Genomic DNA, 22,535 nt, shown 5'->3' on the forward strand with positions numbered 1-22,535 from the left:
CTACAGGTACCAAACTGAGGAAAGGGCCTGGTTGTGACCTACATTTCAGTACATTACTAAAAACTATGTATGTATTTCTAATGATTCCTTGGGCCATTCCTACTCATTCACCATATCTGTAGTTACTATTTCTATAAATCTCCTTGTATTCCCTGTTCCATCTTCTGCACTCTTCCCCAGGCAGATGACTTGCGGTCTTTCTGCTTTGTGCCTGCCCCTTTTGCTTGGACCAAGGGAAGAGTGAGTTTTGTAACAAAGCAGTACTTCAAAGTTATGTTCCTAGAACAGCAGCAGAAAAAGTAATAAAAGCCACAAAAAATATAGAAAAAAGGGAAAGGCCATTTATGCTTGTCTATAAACCATGTCTCAATGCCTTAGTCATTGTGAAACAGGGTTTATTCATACTTTGCCTTATAGCAACTGCTTTCTTTATATTATGCTATAATTTGTTTGGCTATAGTCTAATCAAAAGTGTGTGTGTGTGTGTGTGTGTGTGTGTGTATGTGTGTGTGTGCATCTCTGTGTGTTTCTGTGTTTTTCAGGATCTCTGTGTGTTTCTGTGTTTCAGCATCTGTGGTTCTGCAGTTCTTTGGGAAAATGAGGACAAACAGCTTGCTTGTAATAAACAGTCCCACAGCCTAATTTACTCACTCTGTATTCTTCCTTTAAAGATCTAAACAGAATCTCACATGCATTAAACTTCTGTTCCACTCATTGCCTCTTACAAGAGATGAATGGTGTATTCACAGGAGGATTCGGTTTTCATCTACACCCTGCTTCATGGTCAGTGGTTACGATTGTCTGAAAAGGTAGCCGTGGGCATTAACCAGAATCATACTGATACAGCAAGTAGCCAGGTATGTTCTTTCTTTGGGTTTGTCACTGTACTCACACACACTTCATAGGAAAAGTATTTGGTTTAAACTGTGCCTAGTTGTAATTATACCTTGTTCAAGGAAACATCCTTTTTCATTTCTTTCTTGCAGGGTTTCCTCAGTATTTCAGATCTCGTTTCCCCTCTTCCTTTTTCTCTTTCCGATATAAGCTTTAGTTCAAAGTTTCCGAGGTATGTACTCTGGATGGTTTCTGTTTCTTACTCCATCTTGGCTCCAGACTTCCAAGATATTTTGCTATAACTGTAGAATGAAAAAAACATCTGGACTGGAAAAGCATTGTAGGAGATCATCAGATGCTGGTAAAGGTAGTAACAGAGCATCTGATACTCATCAAGTGTAAATTTAGTAAAGGTAATTAAAAGGAGCACATTAAACTGAAAGAGGAGAGGTGGATCACGGGATAATCCCATGGAATGTCTTTAAGTGGTCCGTTACCCTCCAGGTTTGAGAAATGGGTGTTGTGAAGGTTCACGTTTGTCTTAAATACTCTGCTGTGTCTTGCACTTCACTGCAAACTACGTATTCTAATCTGCTCTCAGTCTGCAATATGGTTTTACACGAGTGCTTCATACATGACTGTAGCCAGGTTTTTAACAGCATGAAACATTTAAAAATGAATCTATTAGGTTACCTAAAAAAGCAGTAAAGTGCTTTCTGAGGTTGAGCCAGAGCTACCAGTAATTTTCACTGACATAAATTATACCCCTCCAAAATAATGGGAAAAAAAAAAAAAAAGGAAAAAGGGAAAAAATAAAAAGTTATGTTCAGGCTATTCCAATTCCAAACAGGTGTATATGTGCATAAAGATGCACATACTGAATGTCTTCAAGCACCTGATCTATTGGCCCTTGACTATATACATACAAAGGGAGGTTGCAAAGAAGACAAGAAAGAGCCAAGCTATATTTAGTGGTGCCCAGTGACAAGTCCAGAAGAAATGGGCACAAACTGGAGTACAGGAGGTTCCCTCTGAACATCAGGGAACATTTTTCCTGTGAGGCTGACTGAGAACTGGCACAGGTTGCCCAGAGAGGCAAGGCTCCCTCCTTGGAGATATTCAAACACCATCTGGACATGGTCCTGGGGAGCTGGCAGGGAGAACCAGATGACCTGAAGAGGTCACTTCCAACCTCAACCATTCTGTGGTTCTATGAAGTTTGAATTTTAGCAATACATGGTTTTAGTTCTGATGGTTCCTGTATCAATTTCAGGCCACACTCGTGATTAATGAGTGAACCAAAGTGAACAGGTTGGATGAAGCCTTGGGTGAGATGGTTTAGTGTGAGGTGTCCCTGCCCATGGCAGGGGGCTTGGAACTGGATGATCGTCAGCTCCTTTTCAACACTAACTATTCTGTGATACTATGATTCTAACAGCCTGGAAGCAAACCTACTGATGCTTTTACAGCCTTCTCTTCCACGGCATCACTGGTTCTTGTAAGGTCCAGGACAGGTTAAAAACTCGCAGACAAACAAGGAATTAATTTTATGTCTACTTGGTGCAGTGCCTCACCAAATATTGGCAGAAAAATCTCTTTTGCAGAGTAACTTTCCAGAATAACCGTATTCTTTTATCCTTCTAAATTGCTTGCTTGTGTGCGTCAGCACTATATCCCATGGACAGAAAGTTTCACACCCTTTTATCTTTTCTTTCTCAGAAAGCAAGCTAGACTCTTGATCTCTGGCACAATATCTCAGTTGAGTTCTTGGCCAAAGACTTCCTGTGTGACAAAGGTTATGTTGCTTTATTCAAGCAATGATCCACTAAGCTCCCAGTGGTTTCAATGCATTTGAGGAGTTTTAGGTCTTGTTTCCTTATTTGAGGAATATAGCTAACAATACTTTCCTTTGGCTGCCCTTTGTGCAGCTTCCCCATCTAGAAGATAATCTCTTTGTGGTAGACACAGTCTTCTGCTGTATGTTTAACGCTGTCTAACACAGTAGGTCATTCATCTTGGCTGGGAAGCCTTTGAGAGCTCTCAGCGTCCAACAGTGGAATGCCATTTCCACCTATGGCTTTTCTTATATGAAAGTTGGAATATTTTGCCCAGAACTACTGCAGATCAAAACTCAAATCATATGTTTCTTCTGAGGGAAGAAAGATCTGTGTGTATTTCATCCTGAGGTTTGTGGGTCTGGGCAAGGGGTTACCTCTTTGAAAGAGGAAAGCTTAGGAAGGAATGGACTGGCCTCAACAAATAACAGTAATAGTAGAAAATGTAATAATTAATGAGACTGACAGCTGAAATGGCTTATTCTTTTCTAGCAGTATAGGCCTGCAGTGTTACAAATTGTCTCCAAACCCAGATCTTGCACATTGGAGCGGAATCTAACACTGCTCCGCAGCAGTTTCTCACAAACTCCAGGAGAATGCTGTCTGCACGTGCCCTGATATTTTGCACTGCTTGGTGAAAGCAATTCCCTCGAAGAGCAAAGGAGAAAGAAAATGAGCAGAGGGTCCCACAACTCATCTCAAGTTCCCTTTGGTGACTGTCTTCCATTTCTTTTTCATGAGGGCTTTGACAAGCAGCAGCAGTTATAAGATTTTCATTTCCTGGAACATTTCTTGCCAGTCTAAAGCTTCTTTTTTTCCCCCCCCTTTTTTTTTTTTTTTTGTTCTTTTTCTTCCCCCTTTTTTTTCCTTTTAAGACAGATGTAGAGCATGACTGAAAGAGAGATTCGTGACCTACTTTTCCCAAATCACATATTGAGCTTTGTGTTCTTTCTGATGCTCAGTGGAGTTCTTCCCATTAGAAATCTCCTTGGGCTGGTTTATGTTAGCCTTCCCATGGCAGAACAGCAGGGCAAGGTATAACTCAGGCTGAGGAGGAAATCCTGTCATCATACTGGAAGAGTAAGAGATGGTTGGTGTTAGTGAACAGGTCTCTGTACCTTCAGTAAATAAATAAAGCCCAGACTAAAATGAAGAGACAATCTGCTTTATCAGTCATTTGCTGAAGGGAGTCCATGTGGATCCTTAATCAGGGCTAAGAAAACAAGGTTTAGGCAGTAGAATATGTTAAAAATTGGAAGTTGTGAGAAAAGGTCATGTGAATCTAGTCTGTATTAGCGACACTTAGGATGATTAGACAGTGAGGCTAATCATTTTATGTAAGACTGACTAACCCTCCTTGCCTTCAGTGGCATTTCATCACTTGTGAACCAGGGGGACACCTGACAGAGACCACAGCATCCCAACAATTTGGCAGTGCTGTTTAAGAGCATCCCCCAGCCAGAGCCGTCCATCAGATTGCTGGGCAGCAGCAATGACATTTCGGTAGATGTGTTTAATTATATCAATACATCAATAGTGCTGACATTTCGAAGAGCTATCACCTCAGGATAAGCCAGCTCTAAAACTAATCTCTTCTCTGTCCTTCTCCATCTGCCCTGACAAATAAAGCTGCATGAGTCAGATTTTTAAACAGAAGTAGTACCTAAAGAGAGGTGCAGAGCACAGAGAAGTCCATTTGGGAGCCCAAAGCAGCCAATTCCCTCTGCAACTCTTAGTGGCCTCGGCATCTCTTTCAGAGCCTAACTTCAGCCATGGTTCCACAAAAACCTTAAGAAGTCACAAGGACAAAAGAGAAAGGATGGTCCCATAATGTAAAACACTTGAATCTGCTGAAATTGTCTGGCAGACAAAAGTTAACCCAAATAAGCAGTTATATTGGCCAGGAGGAATTACCAAAGCGAATAGGTTTTGTCTCACTAGTCCACACATGTCCTGACTGTTAACACCAGTTAGTGAGCAGTTCCATGCAGCCACTGCTGCAAAGCATTGAGACTCGTGCTTGGGCTTTTCCACTGGTGCAGATTCAAACTGGTGCCATCAGCCAAAGTGAAAAGTCAGATCTCTAGGCTCTGAGGAATCAACAGATGTGCTGCTAAAAGTGAAAAATGGGAGATGCCTTAAGGAAATAATGCAAAAGCAAAGAGAAGGTAAAGCAACCATTCTATGGTTTGCAGATACAGGGTACAGCCCTCTTGCTTCAAACACACAGCAGCTCAGATAGCAGTGTTATGCAGGATGTAAGTGGGAATCTGTTGTTTGTCACTGGGTAATAGAAAACATTTAGTTGTCTTATTTAACATTTTTAGTCTTTACTGTTGTGTTTTCATGGCACACAGGATCTCAGAGAGAAAAGGCGTGAGGGTTTTTTGCCTCTCCTGCTTGAAAGCAGGAGCCAAAAGAAATCTGTGGGAGTCCACAAGATCTAGGATCAGTGGGGCTGTGCTCACAGCTGTAACAGGACTGAAGAGAGGGACACAGGAAAGGGAGCACCAAAAACGTTGTTTCTTGGCCACAGTGCAAACAGGAGTAGGCCAGAGAGGCTGCAGCTTATGCCAGCAGAGTGCATCCCTTCTGTGGGGTCCATAAATAACTGAGGATCTCCAGGCTAAAGCAAGACCCTGCCTGCCACTGACATGTCTTACAGCCTGCTGACTGGGGGAGGCAAGCAGTGGGAACTGACGATGCTCCACTTCACAGTTCTTCTTGCTTGCTTCTTGAGTACCAGTGACAGGCACAAACAGGCAGCAGGCAAAGCTCAAGAGTCAAGCCCAGTTTCTTCCGCCACTGCTGTCTCTACCAGAGCCTTTCCTGCCTGCTGAATCTTCCTCTGTGCTTTCCAAACCTTCCATTAGGTGTTTGCACCAATATTTTGAAAGATGAAAATCGTAATATTTAGTCTGGGGTATTGAAATAGAGCAGTCTACTGTTTAAAGAACCAAACCAAATCAAAACAAAGTCTTAACTCAAACTCTGCCTAATGTTGCTCAAGGCAACAAGTAATTCTTTAGTAGCTAAAATAATTCCTTAGTAATTAAAACAACTTGGCAAAAGCGATGGTTTTGGTTTGAAAAAAGCCTTACATTATACCTTTTTATTCACTGTAGCAGACAGTTCTATCTAAAGGAATTGTTCCTCTCTGCTAGAAATGTTCCCATAGAGTAAATCTTTTAAGGACTACACCCTGTAAGCTGAGGGCATATTTCCTGTTTATGGCCATACAAGACCAGCAAGTCTCCCCTGTACTGTTCCCAGGGCAGTTTTCCCGAGCTGAGCCGTTCCTAGCGTGTTTTCCAACCAGATCAACAATACCAATTTTCTACCACCTAGAAATCAATTTTGGTTTGATTTGTTTTGTGGGAGATGAAGAAAGTTGTTATGTTTTGCCGCCGGACCTGACTCACGCTCACCTAAACAGCTTCCCAGCCCCTGTCCTCTGCCACTGACTCAGTCAAACTGTGTAGAAACATGCTTTTGGCAATGAAAATCAACTGGAGGCTTATGCAGGCATTCATGTATCTACTTAGGCGTAATGAAAGTGCACTCAGGAGAACTTTCCTACAGCCATTTGTTGTGCTTATATTGCTTCTGTCCACACCGACTTCATGCCAAATTCAACCAACAGTTTTCAATTGCTTTTAAGTGTTCCTTTCAACTGTAAATGTTGGGTGGAAATAGCTACTAATTTTGAGCCTTATCCTGCTCCATGTTCCAAGTACATTTCTAAATGCTTTTATATCGCCCTTTCATGTGTTCTTTACCTTCCTTTTTTCAGAACCACAACTGACTGACTGAAGTTGAAAACTCACTGAAGGGCATTGTGTATCTCACTTCAGGCAGCTGCACACAAAATTGATGGAAAATTAACTTTCACAGGTGAGCTGAGCTTAATTCCTAATTTGCCAACAAGCAGGAAGTATTTAAGACCGTTAGGCCTTGAAGAACGTGGGAGAACCTTTTAAGAGCACGAGAAATTTTCTGGCAAACATCATGGTCACAAACTTTCCTCCAGCTTGTTCAGTGCACGAATGATTCTTTTGATCCTCTTTGGAAAGTGAACAGCAATGCATGAACATCAACGCTATTTCAGTATTACAATATAGAAAGCAAAATTACATTGGTGAGGACTTTTTATACAGGACAGTCGTTTTTGTACAGTGTGTTCTGGTTAGGTGAGATGTGCCCTGAAGAGCACCAGGATTTGTTTTAGATGGTGTTGACAGGGACTAGCTTAGCTAGTAAGGAGGGAAGGATGTTTGGGGCATAGGAAGAAATACTGGACAGACTGAGCATCACATAGCTTGACCATCTCAAGCTGCTGAGGACAGTTGTTCAACCTCTCTGCTCTTCCCCTGCTCACCCAGCTCCTGACATGATGTCCTAAAGAAGGACCTGCTCATATCTTGTGTGCTGAGTTGGGAGATGTAGCTGCTTCATTTTCCCAGTGTCTTTTCTCTTTATGCCTGTGGAGAGGACTTCTGAGATTTGATCTGTCTCCAAGGTTCCTGATATCACAGTATTTCTTTTTAACAGTTTTGCTGCCTCATCGTTAATTTCCCTGATCACTCTCAGATCTGTTATCTTTCAAACACCTCCAGTGACATCTCGTGCCTTCCCTCATTCTCTTGCATCTCTTTTAACCTAAAGTACAGAAGTTTAGGATGGAAGTCTGATTATTTTTTTTCCTGCAGCTCCATATCTTGCTTCCTAATTTATCCCAGACAACATCTATCAGATTGATCAAGAGTTGCTCTACATCAAACCTTCATTAAGCAAAATCATGATCAGAGCAGTTGCTGTCTGGCAAGCATCAAACATCTTCTCTGTACGTCATATTGTTCTTCTCTAGCTCTTTGCTGATGAATGCAGTACTGACTTCTTCAGGTACAAAGGTAGGTACTGCATTCACACAAGGTATCTGTCTTTATCTCGTGGGCTCATGAGGTATGATGAGCATTTATCTCATAGGTATTACAACTTTATTGTTAGCTCCTCTCATTCAATCTTTTATTTTGGATCATGATAGGTTTTGCAAACCCAAAACGTTTGCCACTGACTTTGTTTTTATTCTGGGTGTCATGTTCTCACTGCATGCCTTAAATTTTAGGGCAACAGAGTGTTTATCATAGTGACTAAATGATTTAAGTCGCTGTTGACACTGTCGCTTTCACATCATTATAAATATCTTGGCTCCAAAGGATTCAAGTTGTGTGATGAACTCCAATAAATCTCTTCCTTAATATTGTCAGGGCTTGAAATGGAAATGTCTGCAGTAAGGAAAAGACAGAATTGCAAGGGTGTCATACTTATCTCTGCCAAATAAATGGTGAGTTTTTTAATCTTTGCCATCAGGAATGATAAACGTTTCTGCAGTTGCTTATTATAGTGCTGCACAGAAGCCCTCCTGCATTCTCTCTCTGGTTGTGCAGAATTATGAGGGTAGGCCAATGAGGAGTAGTATGTATTTTAATTACAGAGTTAAAATCCATGCCAAATAAATCTGTGTCTGCCCTGCCCTCAGTGTCCTAAGTCTCTGCAAGAGTAGGAGAAGGTTCTCATTGAAACCAAGACTGCTTCATATTAAGCTGACAGGGAAAAGTATTCTTAAAGTAGGATTAAATGATACCAAAACTCCCTTTGAGTGGTGCTTTTGTTTTAATACTCCGAAACAGCTTAAGGGGGCCTCAGTGTAACTGAGGATCAGAGTCAAAGAAATACAGTGTCAATGAAAAGAAATACTGGGGTTTAGTTTAGCTGTGGATGTTTGTGTCTTTCCATACAGTGCTTTAGTATTTGTAAAGAATTTTTAGTGGAAATCAATGAACATTAGTAACGATCAAGTAATATAAGAAGCTGCATTTCATAGAATGGTTTTTATGGGCAAAATATCAATGTGTTGGCTTCCAGGATTCACAGCACAGGGCAGCACTAGGGAGGAAAGGAGCTATAAGCCACTCAACCTCACTCGTCTCACATAATCAGCACAGAAATCTAAACGCAGGCCACTGACAGCTTTAAAATGGAGCAAAATACCTTCAGCAGTCTCACAAAACCAAGGAAAAAGTCACATCTAAACCTAAACCATAAGAAAGAGGAAATAAAGCACAAAAAGAAGCTGGGGATCTGGTGGGTATTTTAATGGCAGCATAGGAAAGATGAGAGCTAGGCAGTATTTTACATCAGCTTACAGAGGCAGGGACACAGTGGTCCCCTGCCATGGGAGAGGAAGGTCCTATGGGACCCCCAGTGTTGACCCTCCAGGCATCTCCCCTTTGCATGGGGAGGGATGGCCTCATCTTCTCAGACCCACAGACAGGTTTCTCATGTGTTTCTCCAAAACCAAAGCTTCCTCTGGAAGGGAATTTGAGGCACAAGGCTCCCTGGGGCATGCACCAAGCCTGCCATCTGCCCTTTTGTCTGAGACAAGATATATTACCCAGTGCTTGTGAAACCATGCATATAAACACCAGCGAGGGCTAATGGAAAGCATGGGTCTCACTGCATATTGCTTGGGACTCTCTAAAAGGCTCATTTTCACTTCCTGGTGTTCCTAACCTGAAAGACATTTTGTAGTCAAAACTACCGTGGCAACCGGATCTGACCTTCTAAAGAACACAAGCCGAGGGACTAATCAAGAGAGATGTTTCAGTAACTCTTCCTTACAGGAGCCTGGTGCAAAGCTTATGCCACAGAACATGGAAATCATCATCTAAATGAGTGAAGAGTCAAAACTGTGACTGGAATTTAAACACCTCATTGCTACCACCTGTGTGCCAACGAACCCACCTGTGAAAGCTGACATAAGCAATAAGCCTCTTGCAAGAACTGTCTCTGTCTATACATGAAGCCAGGCAATGGATAAAACGATGGAAAGGTGTATTCAGGAATATATAATCCCAGTGAATTTTGCACCAACAAAACATGCTATTGAAGGCTGCTTCTGTGCAAGTCCACCAAGCCTTTGACACCACAGATTAGTTCCAGATTAATTCCTTCTTCCTTCAGCACTTCCCAGTTGTAATCCAGAGAAAATTCTGTCTTCCATCTTGGCTCACCCCTTTGACCAGTGGTGTTTCCACAGCAGTTAATGCAGATGGGTGCTGTACTCCTTAGCATGAACAAGGCGCATTGCTGTACTGTGAGGAAAGGTCTCATTAGAACCACGTAAAATATCCTGCTAAATCCTTTCATTATGTAAAGTCTTCCAAGAAAACCATCCCAAACCTGGAAACAAGGCTTTAAGGTAAATATGCAGTGCAGCTTAAAAAAGAAAGAAGAGGAGGAGAGGGGAAATTGAATGTTACTGACTTTATTGAATGTCTCTATTCAAATATCTTGCATAAGCAGACATGTCACTTTAATCAGACAAAACCCACCAGGGAAGGTGGTAATTATTTGTATTACTTCTTGACAGCTATAAAAAGCTAAAATGTTACTGTGCAAATCCTGCCTGAGCTATTTAAACAATTGAAAAATGTGATTTAACAGCTAAAACAAACTTGATTCAGGCGGATCCCTCATCGGCATGTGGGAGACGAACTAAGCTGCCTCTTTGTACAGGGAATAGAAATTAACTGCACAGTGCCCTCCAGCTAGCGTGGCTAAAACCTGATAACAAATACACCCTAAAACCTCATCTAACAGTAGGGAGGGTCAGGGGTTTGCCTTGGAAATTCCCAGAGGGCTTCAGCAGCCAGGCAGAAGTGCCAGGACCTACGGGTGACACTGCCTTGCACAGGCAGAGGAGGCGAAGAAAGGCAGGAATGAGGTTCTGCAGTATTGTTTGCATTGTCAGGTCTGCTCCAAGAATGTGATGTGCCAAGGAGCAGGGCTTCAAGGGTTTAAAACTCCATGCCAGGACTGGCGGTAGACCCTGGGTTAGGGCCACCTTTGTTGGCTGGCGCACCAACAGAGCCAGCGTGAGAGAGGCTTTGTAAATGCAACTGCATGTTTTCAACCACCAAGTGAGCTTCCAAGAGAGGGGTGTCAGAAGATTTAACCCAGTTCAGCCCTGGGGAAAGCCCTGGGCTAGCTGTCAGTTACACTAAAATGCTTCTATTGAGGGGTTTTTCTTAAACACTAGCCTTTGATACTTGAGTTGAAAATCACAACAATGCCAAAAGCGCAATGATTTCCAACAACAAAATCTGTGTGGCCGCTGTGGAAAAGACCCAAATGCTACTATCAGAAATCTGTTTCTGCTTATGGGTCGCGGTGTTGATAAACTAACATCACATAGGTTATGCTTAGGACTTCTTCCTTCTTTCTACATGTTCACAGTGTCCGCTGTGCTTTGCCCTGCTTTGTCTTTATAGCAATACCATAGAAAGCTGTTTTCCGCTTTTACTACTCCTAGATACTCCAGACTCGCCTCTAAAACCTCAAAAAACTAGGGATTCTTTAAAAAAGCTGAATATCTGAATAATGAAATAAGAAATGAGTCTCTCTGCAGGCAGTGGGATTAATAAAGCCTGGCTCTCTAAAGATTTGTCTTATTTCCCTATAAGCTCTTTGATTTCATCAGTAACTTGGGTTCCCACATTCCTTACTTGATCACCATGACACAAGGGAAAGGCTGAAAACCCTTGCTAGCTGGGCAGCCAAGAGCAGATGCTTTGCTACCTGAACCAGGAGCTCTATTTCGGTTTCTATGCCAGACAGGCCGTGTCTGTTTTCAGCCATTCCTTCATCCTCACCGAGGCTAGAAATGTATCTTCAACAAGCATTGGAACTGTGGTTCCTCTGCTTCTAATGATATCCTACTTGCTTCCACCTACCTCTAATGACTGCAGTATCAAAAGGGTCAGGAAATAACTGCAGAACTGAGAAATCCTCCATCTGAGTTCTCCTTTTTCAAGCAGAAGAAGGATTAGTCAGACGTGACACTCTAAGCACTCTCTCCTTTTTCCTCTCATCTCTTTGCTGTCACATTTTGGAAGCCCATCTCCACCTGCAAGCAGCTTTGCCATGGCTGAATTGAGGGCCTAAAGCTCAGTTCCTGTTATCTAAACTCAGCAGGCATTGCAGGCAAGGGCACTGTCCTCCCCACATCCCTCTTTTAGGTGAAACAGTGAGATCCAGTCTCACTGCCTAGTGGTCTAAAGTAAGTCACTGTGATTGTTTAGTCCCAAAATATGCTCGGCACGTACATGGAAAGAACCATATAGAAGGCAAGAAGAAGCTGAAGGCTGTTTCAGATTGATATAAGCAGATAGCTTTTAGAGTCTCACAAAGAGAAAAAAGGTCTTGAAGTGAGCTTTATGCATCAAGCACTTACCAGAACAGAGGAATGCCCACTAAAACACTGACTTTACCTGCTACTAATCGAGGCTTAGTGCTCTTGGAAGCCCAGCAACTTGACTGGGAGGTGCATCTCCTAATGAATGCTCCCGCCCATCAGGAGAAGCCCCATGAGCAGGGGCAGGGGTTTTGGGGACAGTTTGAGGACTGCTGGAGCTCATTGGCCTATCTGTGGAAAACCAAAGAGTTGGATTCTTTTCTCTGTGCTGGCAAATGTTATTTAAATACCTTTGCATTTTTGTGACAGTCAGCCTGGTGCAGCAGGGGCAGATTCGGTGTCAGGTTCCATCAGTGCGGTGCAATGAACCTGGCCTATTTTGGGAGGTTTCTTTTCATCATTTTTTCATTCTGCAGCCTCTAGCCACATGCTCGGAACTCTGACATCTTCCTACCCACCCTCCACCACCACCACCACGTGTATTAGATCTGTGCTGTTTGATGTGCTGTTTCCTGTCAATGTTCCAGTACGTTTGCTCCTTCTAATGACTTGCTTCTCTCCTTTGAACAACTTCTTCCTCACGTTGATTTCCTGGAGCACTTATCATTTATTGATGGATAGTTAATTATCACCAGGCAATAGATCTTGCTCAGCTCCCTGAAAGCAGCAGCTGACATTTCGTGTGCCTCACTACCAATGATCTTTCACAGTCACAGATATTCTTCGCAGCAGATAGTACACGAACCTGCATTTAATCACACCAAAGGAGTCAAGGATTCTTCTTTGTCTTTGGTTAAATCTCTGCCTATCTGCAGAAAATCCTGATCGATTTCTAGGCTCATCTCTGTTTACTGAGTGATTGATTGCAGGCACCAGTAAGAAAACATTCTACCCTAAGACCACCGATGCTGCCTTGCAGCTGTGGGGCATTTCTGCTGCCTTGCTCCCTGCCTGCAAAGCCCAAGGCACCCCCTCCAGTCCTGCGTGCTGTTTTCCAGGAGGTGTGCTTTTACTCAGATTTCCTCACTGTGCAGCATCTCCCCAAAGGTCTGGGGGGATGCCCTTGTGAAGCATCTTGTGATGCCCTTATGAGGCATCTCCCCAAAGGTCTGGGGGGATGCCCTGAGCCTCACTGTGAAGCAGAGCCCTCTGACACACCAGTGAGGGTGAGCTGGCTCTCATCAGCCTGGGTGTCTCCCGTGTGCACTATTTGAGCCACGCTGCCCAAAGCCATGGTTGTTGAGGTGGAGTTTGCTTCTTAGTTGAGACAAATGCATACAGACGACAACCATACAGCTCCCCAGACAGCCCCACTCCCCCTGCCACATATGCACACACAGGCCACGAGCCATGAAGCTATCTTTGCTGCTGTTAAGACTTGTTTGTATCCACAGTCTTTCTACCCTTTAGCAGAGGAACTTGCTCTCCTATCAGAATGCAGTTTAAGAGGGAAGCTGTGAATGCTCCATCCCTGGCAGTGTTCAAGGCCAGGTTGGACAGAGCCTTGGGTGAGATGGTTTAGTGTGAGGTGTCCCTGCCCATGGCAGGAGGTTGAAACTGGATGATCTTAAGGTCCTTTCCAACCCTGACTATTCTATGCTTCTATGATTCGATGTCTAAGTGATAGATTCCAAAATGGTAGAAGTTGATCCAGAGCTAGATGCAAACTGCTGTTCAAATGTATTTCACAGTTAACGATGATTACCATCAGTTTATGGACCCTGTTGTGAGCATGAGAAACAAGATTGAAATGTGGACCCTGATGTCTGCTTTTTTGTGAAGTCATGTCCCAGTTTGGCTGCCATTCCCCAGTCACTGCTTGCGGTGGGAGAGTTTATCAACCAAATCTGAAGCAGTCAGGGTAGTCACTGTGGTTTTAAAAGGCAGTGAAAGTTCCCTGAGTGCATCAGCTACTGTTAGCAGACAGGACATTTCTCCTAGTTTCACACTTGGTCATGGAACTGATGCTTTGTACGCTGTGTGTTTGATTCACCCCCTTTTGCTGGGGTCCTGAGCAAATTCACTGCACAGGATGCTTTTTTAGGTAAGAATTTCTCCTATGACTTTGCAGCATTGATTCATTCCTATGTAGGATTGATCTTACCAGGGGAAGAATACATGTTGCTTCGGATTGATGACTGTAGGCCTATTGCACTGAGAAGGCAGTGGTAGGCGCACAAAACTTCTGGCTGTTAATGAATGGGAGAAGCCTGGTTAATCCTAAGAAGGTGTTATCTAGACCTAATGATGTAGATTTTGGTTTTAAACACATCTCATGTTCATTCTCTGTTATGGTGTTGATATAGAACAGCTTCTTGGTATAGAGCTCTCTCACTGGAGTCTCCACAGAAAGAGTCCATTTGAGAGTATGCATTTGCACTTGCAGCAGCTAGGCATGAAGCACTACCATATGAGACTGGTCTTGTATTTTTCTCTTGCTACAGGTGATTGGGACTATCAAGTCACACATTAAGCTTTTATCCCTCAACACACAGCTTCAACCTGCTCCCACTGAAGTTGGAGGAAGATTTGCCTTCTGCTGGATCAGAAAGCTTTGCTTAGATAGCAGCATCAGGGCTGGCCTTTAACTTGTGAAAGCCCCACCCAGCTACAGCAATGTTCCTCTCACAGGTTTGGAGAGGTCCTTCTCTTCTTTGTTGCAAATTCTTTCCCCTCTCTCAATTAGAGTGTTTATTATATATGTCACGCCTTAGGTTTCATGCACTAGCAGATATTAAGGAGATTGATTCAAGCTTTTACACTATTTCGTCTTTATATCCAGCTCTCTCCTTTGATCTGGCATTCCACCTAGAGCTGGATATTTTCTGGTTCTGTCTGTTGGTCTTTGTACCTACCCCATGCCCCTTTCCCACTTCGGCAATGCTTTTGTCCAAACCTTTTCATCCCTTCACCTTGATTATCACAGCCACCTTCTCCTCTCACTTTTACAGCAACAGCCCAGACCCCCTGAGGTTCACTGTTAAGATTGTCCTAGGAGCTCCTGTGATGATGTTGTCCCTACTTTGTTTCCTACTCTTCAAACACTGTCATGAAGGAGAAGCCTTAAAAAGCTTCCCATCTTCTTTCTGCCGTGTTTGATCGTGCCAGTCCATACCTGCTCTGAGCCACATTGCTCTGGCACCTTCAGTGCCTCCCTCGTCTGTGCCCAGCATCAGAATCTAACATCTTCTCTCCTGCCTCCCCTCCTATTCTCAGTCAGTACCTACCCCTGCCTCCTAATGTCCTTCAGCTCCCTCTTGAAAACATGCATGCACCTTGAAGGACAGTGAAAAACTTTACTTATCTACCAGATATGTTCTTCGATGGGATCTCAAGCTGTAGACAAGAGCGCATTGAACTTCAGTGCCAGCTGAGTTCTAGCACAGGCAGTGGGGAGGGAGGCATGTTGATTTCTTGTAGAAGAGGTCTGGTTTAGGCACCTGATGGAGAATGCTGAGATGAACTGTCCTCCATGGCATTGCCTGTTGATTGTGATGGTTACAACTAGCTTAATACGTAGCTTTGAGAGGTCTGAAACTGCAGCTCATCTTCCACCTACTGCCTGGCAGATGTGCTCTACATACCCATACTGGTTTTAGAGAGCACCACCACTGACCTTTCTTTCCATGCCTGCTGGGGTCAGGGGTATCAGCCGCAGGACAGCCACAGGCTGCTTCCCTCTGTAGGCCTGTGAATGGGGAGTGAGGTCCTGGTCCAGCTCCCACCTGTGAGCTTGGTGAAATAAAGATCTTTGGAACCTGGCAATTAGCAGTGGAGAAGTAAGCAGGGTCATTTTACCCTTTGCTCAAAACCCCCATGCCCTAAATACCACACCAGAGAGGAAAAACTAGGTTCTGTTGCACAGCAGAGGAAACAGTGCTTTCCTTTCCCACATACATGAGGACAGCTTCGGAAGTAAGTGGAGTGAAGGAGGAACTGTGACTTTCTGATATGCAGCTGTCCCTCTGGGCCACTCCACCTGACCTAGAAGAGCTAAATGGAGCAGATTGCACAACGGTAATGTAACCTACAGGGTACATACGTTTGACTCCATATCACTGCATCTTGTCAATGGTGAGTTTGAAGTGCAATACACCTCTTTTCCCTTAAGATTGAAAGGTGCTGGCCTCCTTGGTGAAGGAAGAGAAGCAAAATTAGTTCATGCCATAGTTCCAGATGAAAGGATAAAAATTCACTACAATGTTTTATACACATTATGTTTTCTTTCTTTTTTATTTCCCCAGACCAAAGGATAATTCTCTAGTCAGAGGAAGAACAAATCTTAAAAGAAAAGAAGATCATTCATGAAAAACAGTTCTGAGGCTTTAGGAGAAAATAACTTCACCTCCCATCCTTCAATAAGCAATAAGGAGATCACAAAGCTGCTTGAGAGGTTTTCTTCTGTCATGCATTTTGTTGCTAAAAGCACATGTAGTATCACTCGTGATCAAAAGCTTCCTGGACAAAACCAAACTCTTGGGCTTGACTGGAATTTCTGATGGACAACAAATAATAGGTGCTTATAATAAAATAAATATATATATGCAGAGACATAAACAAACCAAATCTATAAAAATGTATGCACATTTATCTCTGAAATCCAGACTAAATCCCATCTGAAGGTTTGTAATTTATTTTACAGGGGAAATGAATCACAAAAAGTAAGCTCATGCATAGAATATGATATTTGCAAAGAACATGAAAGCTGCAGTCCTTATCTAGCTAAACAGTTAAAGATGTGCTTAAATGCCACAAGGAATGGGGACCTCTGTAAGGATCAGCATAGACATGGAAGGGTTTTGCCCACTTTTAAAGTTTTAGGAGGAACTTTCTCACAAGAAAAAAATTGAAGTTTTAATAAAATGCCTTTTGTGGTCATTCAGCACCACGTGCAGATGGTGCAGAGGTTTGCTGCGTGGTCTGTAGGAGACAGTCTCACCCTATATGACAGAACAGGGCATTTGTCCTCCAGGCCATTTGTACCAGTGTGATTTTTTTTCTCTCCTTTCAATCACTGCAGTTGCAAATAAAGCCTTTATTACAAAATAAAGTAGTGAACATTGGAAGTGTTTCACAGTATACTGAGCTTATAGCTTCTCCGCTAAAAAGGAAGCTAAAAGATCAGATGTTCTGAGCTTCTCCACCCACTCAGTCCTTCCAGCTATTCTGCACATGCATTCCTTTACTGTCACCTACTGAAAAATCATATATTGTCTTCCTTAAAAGTGGCAAGTGTATATAACCAAAATAAAGATGAATGGATGCCTTTAAAATACAGTTCCCCTTTTCCATCTACTCTGACATAAGGCATCTGTCAGTCTTAAGCCTTTCCTATTTCCACACATAATTTTAATGTTAAACTCAAGGTAGTAAAACTCCCACTGGATTTCAAAGAGCCCTTTCTTCTCTTCCACAGATGTGACCAACTCCTTGCTAACCAGATCCATCACTCGTCAGTCTGTGGATTTGTGGGATCCTGTTTCAGCAGTTTTGGAGCAGTTTGACTTGTCAGATCCTCCTTGCCTACCTCCACTTCTCTATTTCTTTCATGGATATCCGTCACCTGTCCAAAGCACTTCTGTGGGTGCCTCCAGGTACGTGGTGTCTCCGTAATTTTTAAGTTAAATTCATGTCTCTTGGCTAGACAATGCTTTTTCAATGGTGTGCACCGTTCCCAGTAAATGTGAAGCTGAAGTTTGAGAAGCAGGGAAAAGCTCACTAAGGATATGTCCTTGTTAGGTTTCAAAGGCTGGGAAAAATGTTTACTTTTAGGCTCTCCTAGGCTGCACATTTTCACTCCTTATAATCATCATCCTGAAGAATTGCTGTCACATCCATTGAAAGACGAGAGACATACATGTGATCTATCCAACAGGCCAGCAATGGGACTGATAAGCTGATCCTGCCTGCTCATTTTTTTCCATCTGATTTTATCACACTTTCTGCTACAGGAAAAAGCTGTTTCAGTAATAAATCAGAACAAATAAAACTCTTCAGCCATGAAAACCAGACTGGACCCTTGTGCTAAAATTTACTAGGGGTGATTTAGGTATAACAGAATTTAGTCTTGTACTGATGCAGGAGGCATGGATATGACAATCCAGTATAGATCCCTTGAAGCAAACTGAGACTGAGATTTATGTGTCAAGTTTTGAGGGCTCCTGTCTTGAGATATTAAAGGATGATCCCCTACACAGTTTAGGAATCATTTCTTTACGTGACAGCCGGAGCTGTCCCTGAAATTGCAGTCTTCATTCCAAAGAACTGCCCTTTGCAAATGTATGCAAAGAAAGGGGGAAGTTACGGATTTCTTTGAAATCCAAATTGCAGACGAAAAAACAAGACCCTTTTTCCTCACAGCTATTAAAGAGACTTTTTCAGGGGTAGACAGTTATCTTCGATGTCCTGGCTAAGTAAGTAATTACATTCTGTTCCCCCGTCTTCCCTGTAGGGTTCCGAATTAAAACAATAGTTAATCTCCTCCAAGGTGTGAGGCAGTATGCCTGAGTTCCAGCCAGGAGACTTTCCATTTCTGCAGTAGATGCACTAATTGCCATTACCCCCAGGGCCTGCATAATCTGAAGTAAAAATCCCTCTGCTTCTCCTCTGTCTGCACCTTCGGGGGTCCCAGAAGGAAACAGTATCTCTTAACTTGGAAAAACCCTTTCAAATCCTGTCACACTGATGCTCTCCTCTTTCACTTCTCCCTCACTCCTAGTTTTCAGGCAGAACTTTCTAGATACTTTATTATTTATTTGAAGAAGAAAGACATTTTAAAAGCCAGAGTGCTGGCAGAGTGGCTTTCTCTATGATCCCTTGATTGCCTCCACCATACACCAGCCGTGCCAATGGGCTGCAGCCACCCTCATACCCTCTGTGGGGAGCAGGGTGGATAAGGTACCTGTGGCTGCTGATTTCACAGCAAGCCTGTGACCTTCTCCAGCCACACAAACCTGAGGTGAAGGTTGATGTTAGCTCAGTGCAGCTGTGGACCAGATATTCTTGTTTCAGAAGGGCTAGTTGCTTACTAAACAGCCACTGTCAGAAGAAGACATCATGGTTTTAGTCAAGGATCACATGGAGAGGGTGAGGAGAATGACTTAGTCATCAGAAGCATGTCTATTGCCTTACAGGAATTAATGTCTCTCCATAGCACAGCTGTAGGATTAGTGGCCCTTTTTCTGGTCTCTGCATATGCACTCTCAGGAACAGCCTTATATTTATGCTATCCATGCCTAATTGCCTGATTGTATAATTCCCCTCCTCTTAAATGGGAATCCAATTACAGCTTTCCATGTATGCCATCTGCTCTTACCCCTTGGCAAGTTTGGCAGTTTCCCTTTGAGAATCAGCAACCAGTAGCAGACAGTGGCCAGCCAAAATTAGTGAAACAACAGTATTTATTATTCATACAGCAGCAGGAACACAACACTGAAGAAAAAAATAGCTCAAAGTAGCAGAGGTTTACATGCAAGTCAAACTCAGGCAAAGCTCAGGCATCAGTGATGGAAACCTAGAAAGTCCCATCTTAACTAGCTACCCCAGGGTCCTCTGACTCTGATGTTCCGAGGGATTGAAGTGCCTGAGCATCCAAGTAGCTCTTGTAAATGGGACTCAGACATATCTGAATCACCAAGAAATATTCTACCCAACTGCAAGCCAGGCTAAATGTTTATGGCTTTAATGAAGGCACAGAGTATGTGCACACATATGTACCCTCCCCTTTTTTCTTCTGCCTGATCAAAGTTAACATGAAGTTTAAATAACTTCACCCTCTTTTAATCAGGGATTTCATACATGAGTGGGTGGTTCCAGACTGAATTTTTCTCTTTCAGAACAGGCTGCCCTGCAGAGCTCTGATTTGGTTGGCCTTGCTTCTTCCAGATGAACAGAAAAGAGGGGGTTTGCCCCCATAAATAATGCAGTTTTGTCCCAGAAGACACTGCTTTGACCCTGTGTTGACAGAACCTCCTCTATGAGCCTGTTAACAACCACTGACTGTGGCACTGCACTGCCAGGAAAAAAGCTGTCTTTCTGTCAGTCATTATTCTGTTATCCTAGTGAAAACCCGGGGTTGGCTCAGTTCTTCCCTGGTATTGCAGGTTGTTGAACCTTTAAAAAAACCAAATTGCATATACACCAGTGATCACTCCCATAGATGGGGCCTAAGGCAAAACACAGAGGAAAACCTGTGCATCTTCTTCTGACATTTCCTGGACAATGCTAGTCATGAAACTACAATTAAAAGTGCCAGGACCAGCTGCTCATTTTATCTGTGCCCTTCCAACCAGACCAACTATTAAAGTCTCCTTACCCAAAACTTCTCTCAGTTCAGGAAGAATCTCTGCAGGGCAGTTTTTCGGACAATAGTAACCATCTTTTCCATGGCTGTTACATATAATATATATTATATCCCTCTGTGTATGGACATACCAAGGTATATGGTATACATGTATATTATATAGTAAAATTACCATATCCACCTTCTAAAATACAATAAATACATATATTATTACATATTATGACTACTATATGCATACACATAATATATATTGCATACAGCTGTATAATATATAGTGTATATACATAAGGCTGCATGGAGACCTCATAGCAGCCTTCCAGTATCTGAAGGGGGCCTATAGGAATGCTGGGGAGGGCCTCTTCATTAGGGACTGTAGTGACAGGACAAGGGGTAATGGGTTAAAACTGAAACAGGGGAAGTTTAGATTGGATATAAGGAGGAAATTCTTTCCTGTAAGGGTGGTGAGGCACTGGAATGGGTTGCCCAAGGAAGCTGTGAATGCTCCATCCCTGGCAGTGTTCAGGGCCAGGTTGGACGAAGCCTTGGGTGAGATGGTTTAGTGTGAGGTGTTCGTGCCCGTGGCAGGGCAGTTGGAACTTGATGATCTTAAGGTCCTTTCCAACCCTAACTATTCTATGATTGTATGATTATCTATATATATAGGTAAATATATATGTAAAAGAATACACAAGGTAGCTTGTGTAGTCTTAATTTTGCTGTTCAAACACCACTGCATTTGTGTTCACCGGGCTTTGATTTTCATGCATCCACTCTTAGATGATGTAGAAACATCTGCAGATGCGATAGAGGCTCAAGCAGTACCTTTGTGTGCTACAGAGGTCCTCTCAGCTCTTGAACTCAGATGTAGGATGCATGCAGCTCTGGGTGCAAGAAGCACTTCTATTGCCATTGGAAAATAAAGAACCATGGGCATCAGGATTCGGAGAATACAAGCAGAATAACTTTTAACTCCAGTAGACTTTAGTGTCTGAAACTTCTACTCATTCATAATGAAAGAGTAGTCCTGAAGAATAATCCAAAATACTGATGGGGAAACCTACATGTGATATCTGAGCTGTCGGCACTGGACAGGAATCTATTCTTAGCAAATAAAGTATAGCATCTCAGCCAGACCAATACAGAGTAGGGCAAACTCTTAACCTAGACATCCTGCCCTGCCAGGAGCTAGCCTAATATCTCAAAATACAAAATTTAATTCATCATCTTGCCTAATATTGGACCCATAATGCATAATAAGGGCTCTAAGTCTTTTAGATATTATTTTTTCCTGAAATACATATATTATTCATCAGTACTGCTGGTATGAAGGTTCATTGGAAAAGATGGATTCCATGTGAAGCAAAAATGTCATATTCTTTCTGTAGCAGTGAGCTGAATTCATATCTCACTGATCCCTACTAAATAATATTCACTGAAAACCTGAGTGTAAAGGTCTTTATGAAATGTTTATTGAGAAAGCACATATCCTACCTGTAATTTCTAAAGCAAAATGAGTAGGCTGATTTAAAGCATTTGGAAAGTACATATGAAAAGTTAACCTGATGTACCACATCTGAGCTGTTCCTGTTATTCTAGTTGAGATAATTTACAAAATAAGTATGTGCAAGGGGGGACTGCAGCATGATATTAACTCATGTGAATGCATTATAATAGTCAATAATTTAATCACTTTTCAATTCTTGTAAAACAAAGAACATTTTCCAGCATTGTCTGAACTGCGCTCGCTGTAATCAATGCGTGTTCAACTCCTTTACACGGGAGAATTGAGTTCACCACCCTGGATAATGAAGAGCTACTGTATTTTAGACTTTAACTCGGCAGGTGATTGAACATTATCTGCTTCACAGGAAAATACAAGTAGAACGAGCTCTTCAGCTGTAAACAATCCAGTCATAAAGAAAGAGTTGAGGTATTTCTTAGTTAACCATCTCAGCTCTGCTGTATGGTGCATTGATACTCCCTAGCCAGTTCTGGATTGCATATCATCGTCCATCCCAAAAAGGGAATGTTAGTGAGGTTTCTTGTGAGAAGTATCTTTACTAAACCGGGTAAATGGATTCACATGAAGAGTTTGGTGCAGATCATGGCCTGACTGCATTTTCTTCTCTCTGGCACAATGGGAAGAAAGAGAGTACTGGAATAATCTCCTTTGTCATCTAGAAATAGCTCTTCCTTCTTTCTCTCTCCCACCTCCCTGTGGTTAATGTGTATGGTGTGACAGCCTGGCAAATGCTCTCCCATGCTTTAGCAATATTACTTTGGTTTATATTTATGATGCAAAATTAAG

The 22,535-nt window shown here is 42.6% G+C and overlaps 1 long non-coding RNA gene across 1 annotated transcript; it reads left to right on the forward strand.

Annotated features, from left to right (window-relative positions):
• Positions 1-727: 727 nt before the first annotated feature.
• LOC133210830 (uncharacterized) lies at positions 728-17,496 on the forward strand. The gene is made up of 3 exons (XR_009725038.1): positions 728-783; positions 6,463-6,563; positions 17,342-17,496. It is a non-coding gene; the product is annotated as an uncharacterized LOC133210830 (long non-coding RNA).
• The last annotated feature ends 5,039 nt before the right edge of the window (positions 17,497-22,535 follow it).

Source organism: Neopsephotus bourkii, unplaced genomic scaffold (genome assembly GCF_033783945.1).
Source record: "Neopsephotus bourkii isolate Nb327-2 ecotype Australia unplaced genomic scaffold, CSIRO-AGI_Nbou_v1 NB_532, whole genome shotgun sequence".
NCBI lineage: Eukaryota > Metazoa > Chordata > Aves > Psittaciformes > Psittacidae > Neopsephotus > Neopsephotus bourkii.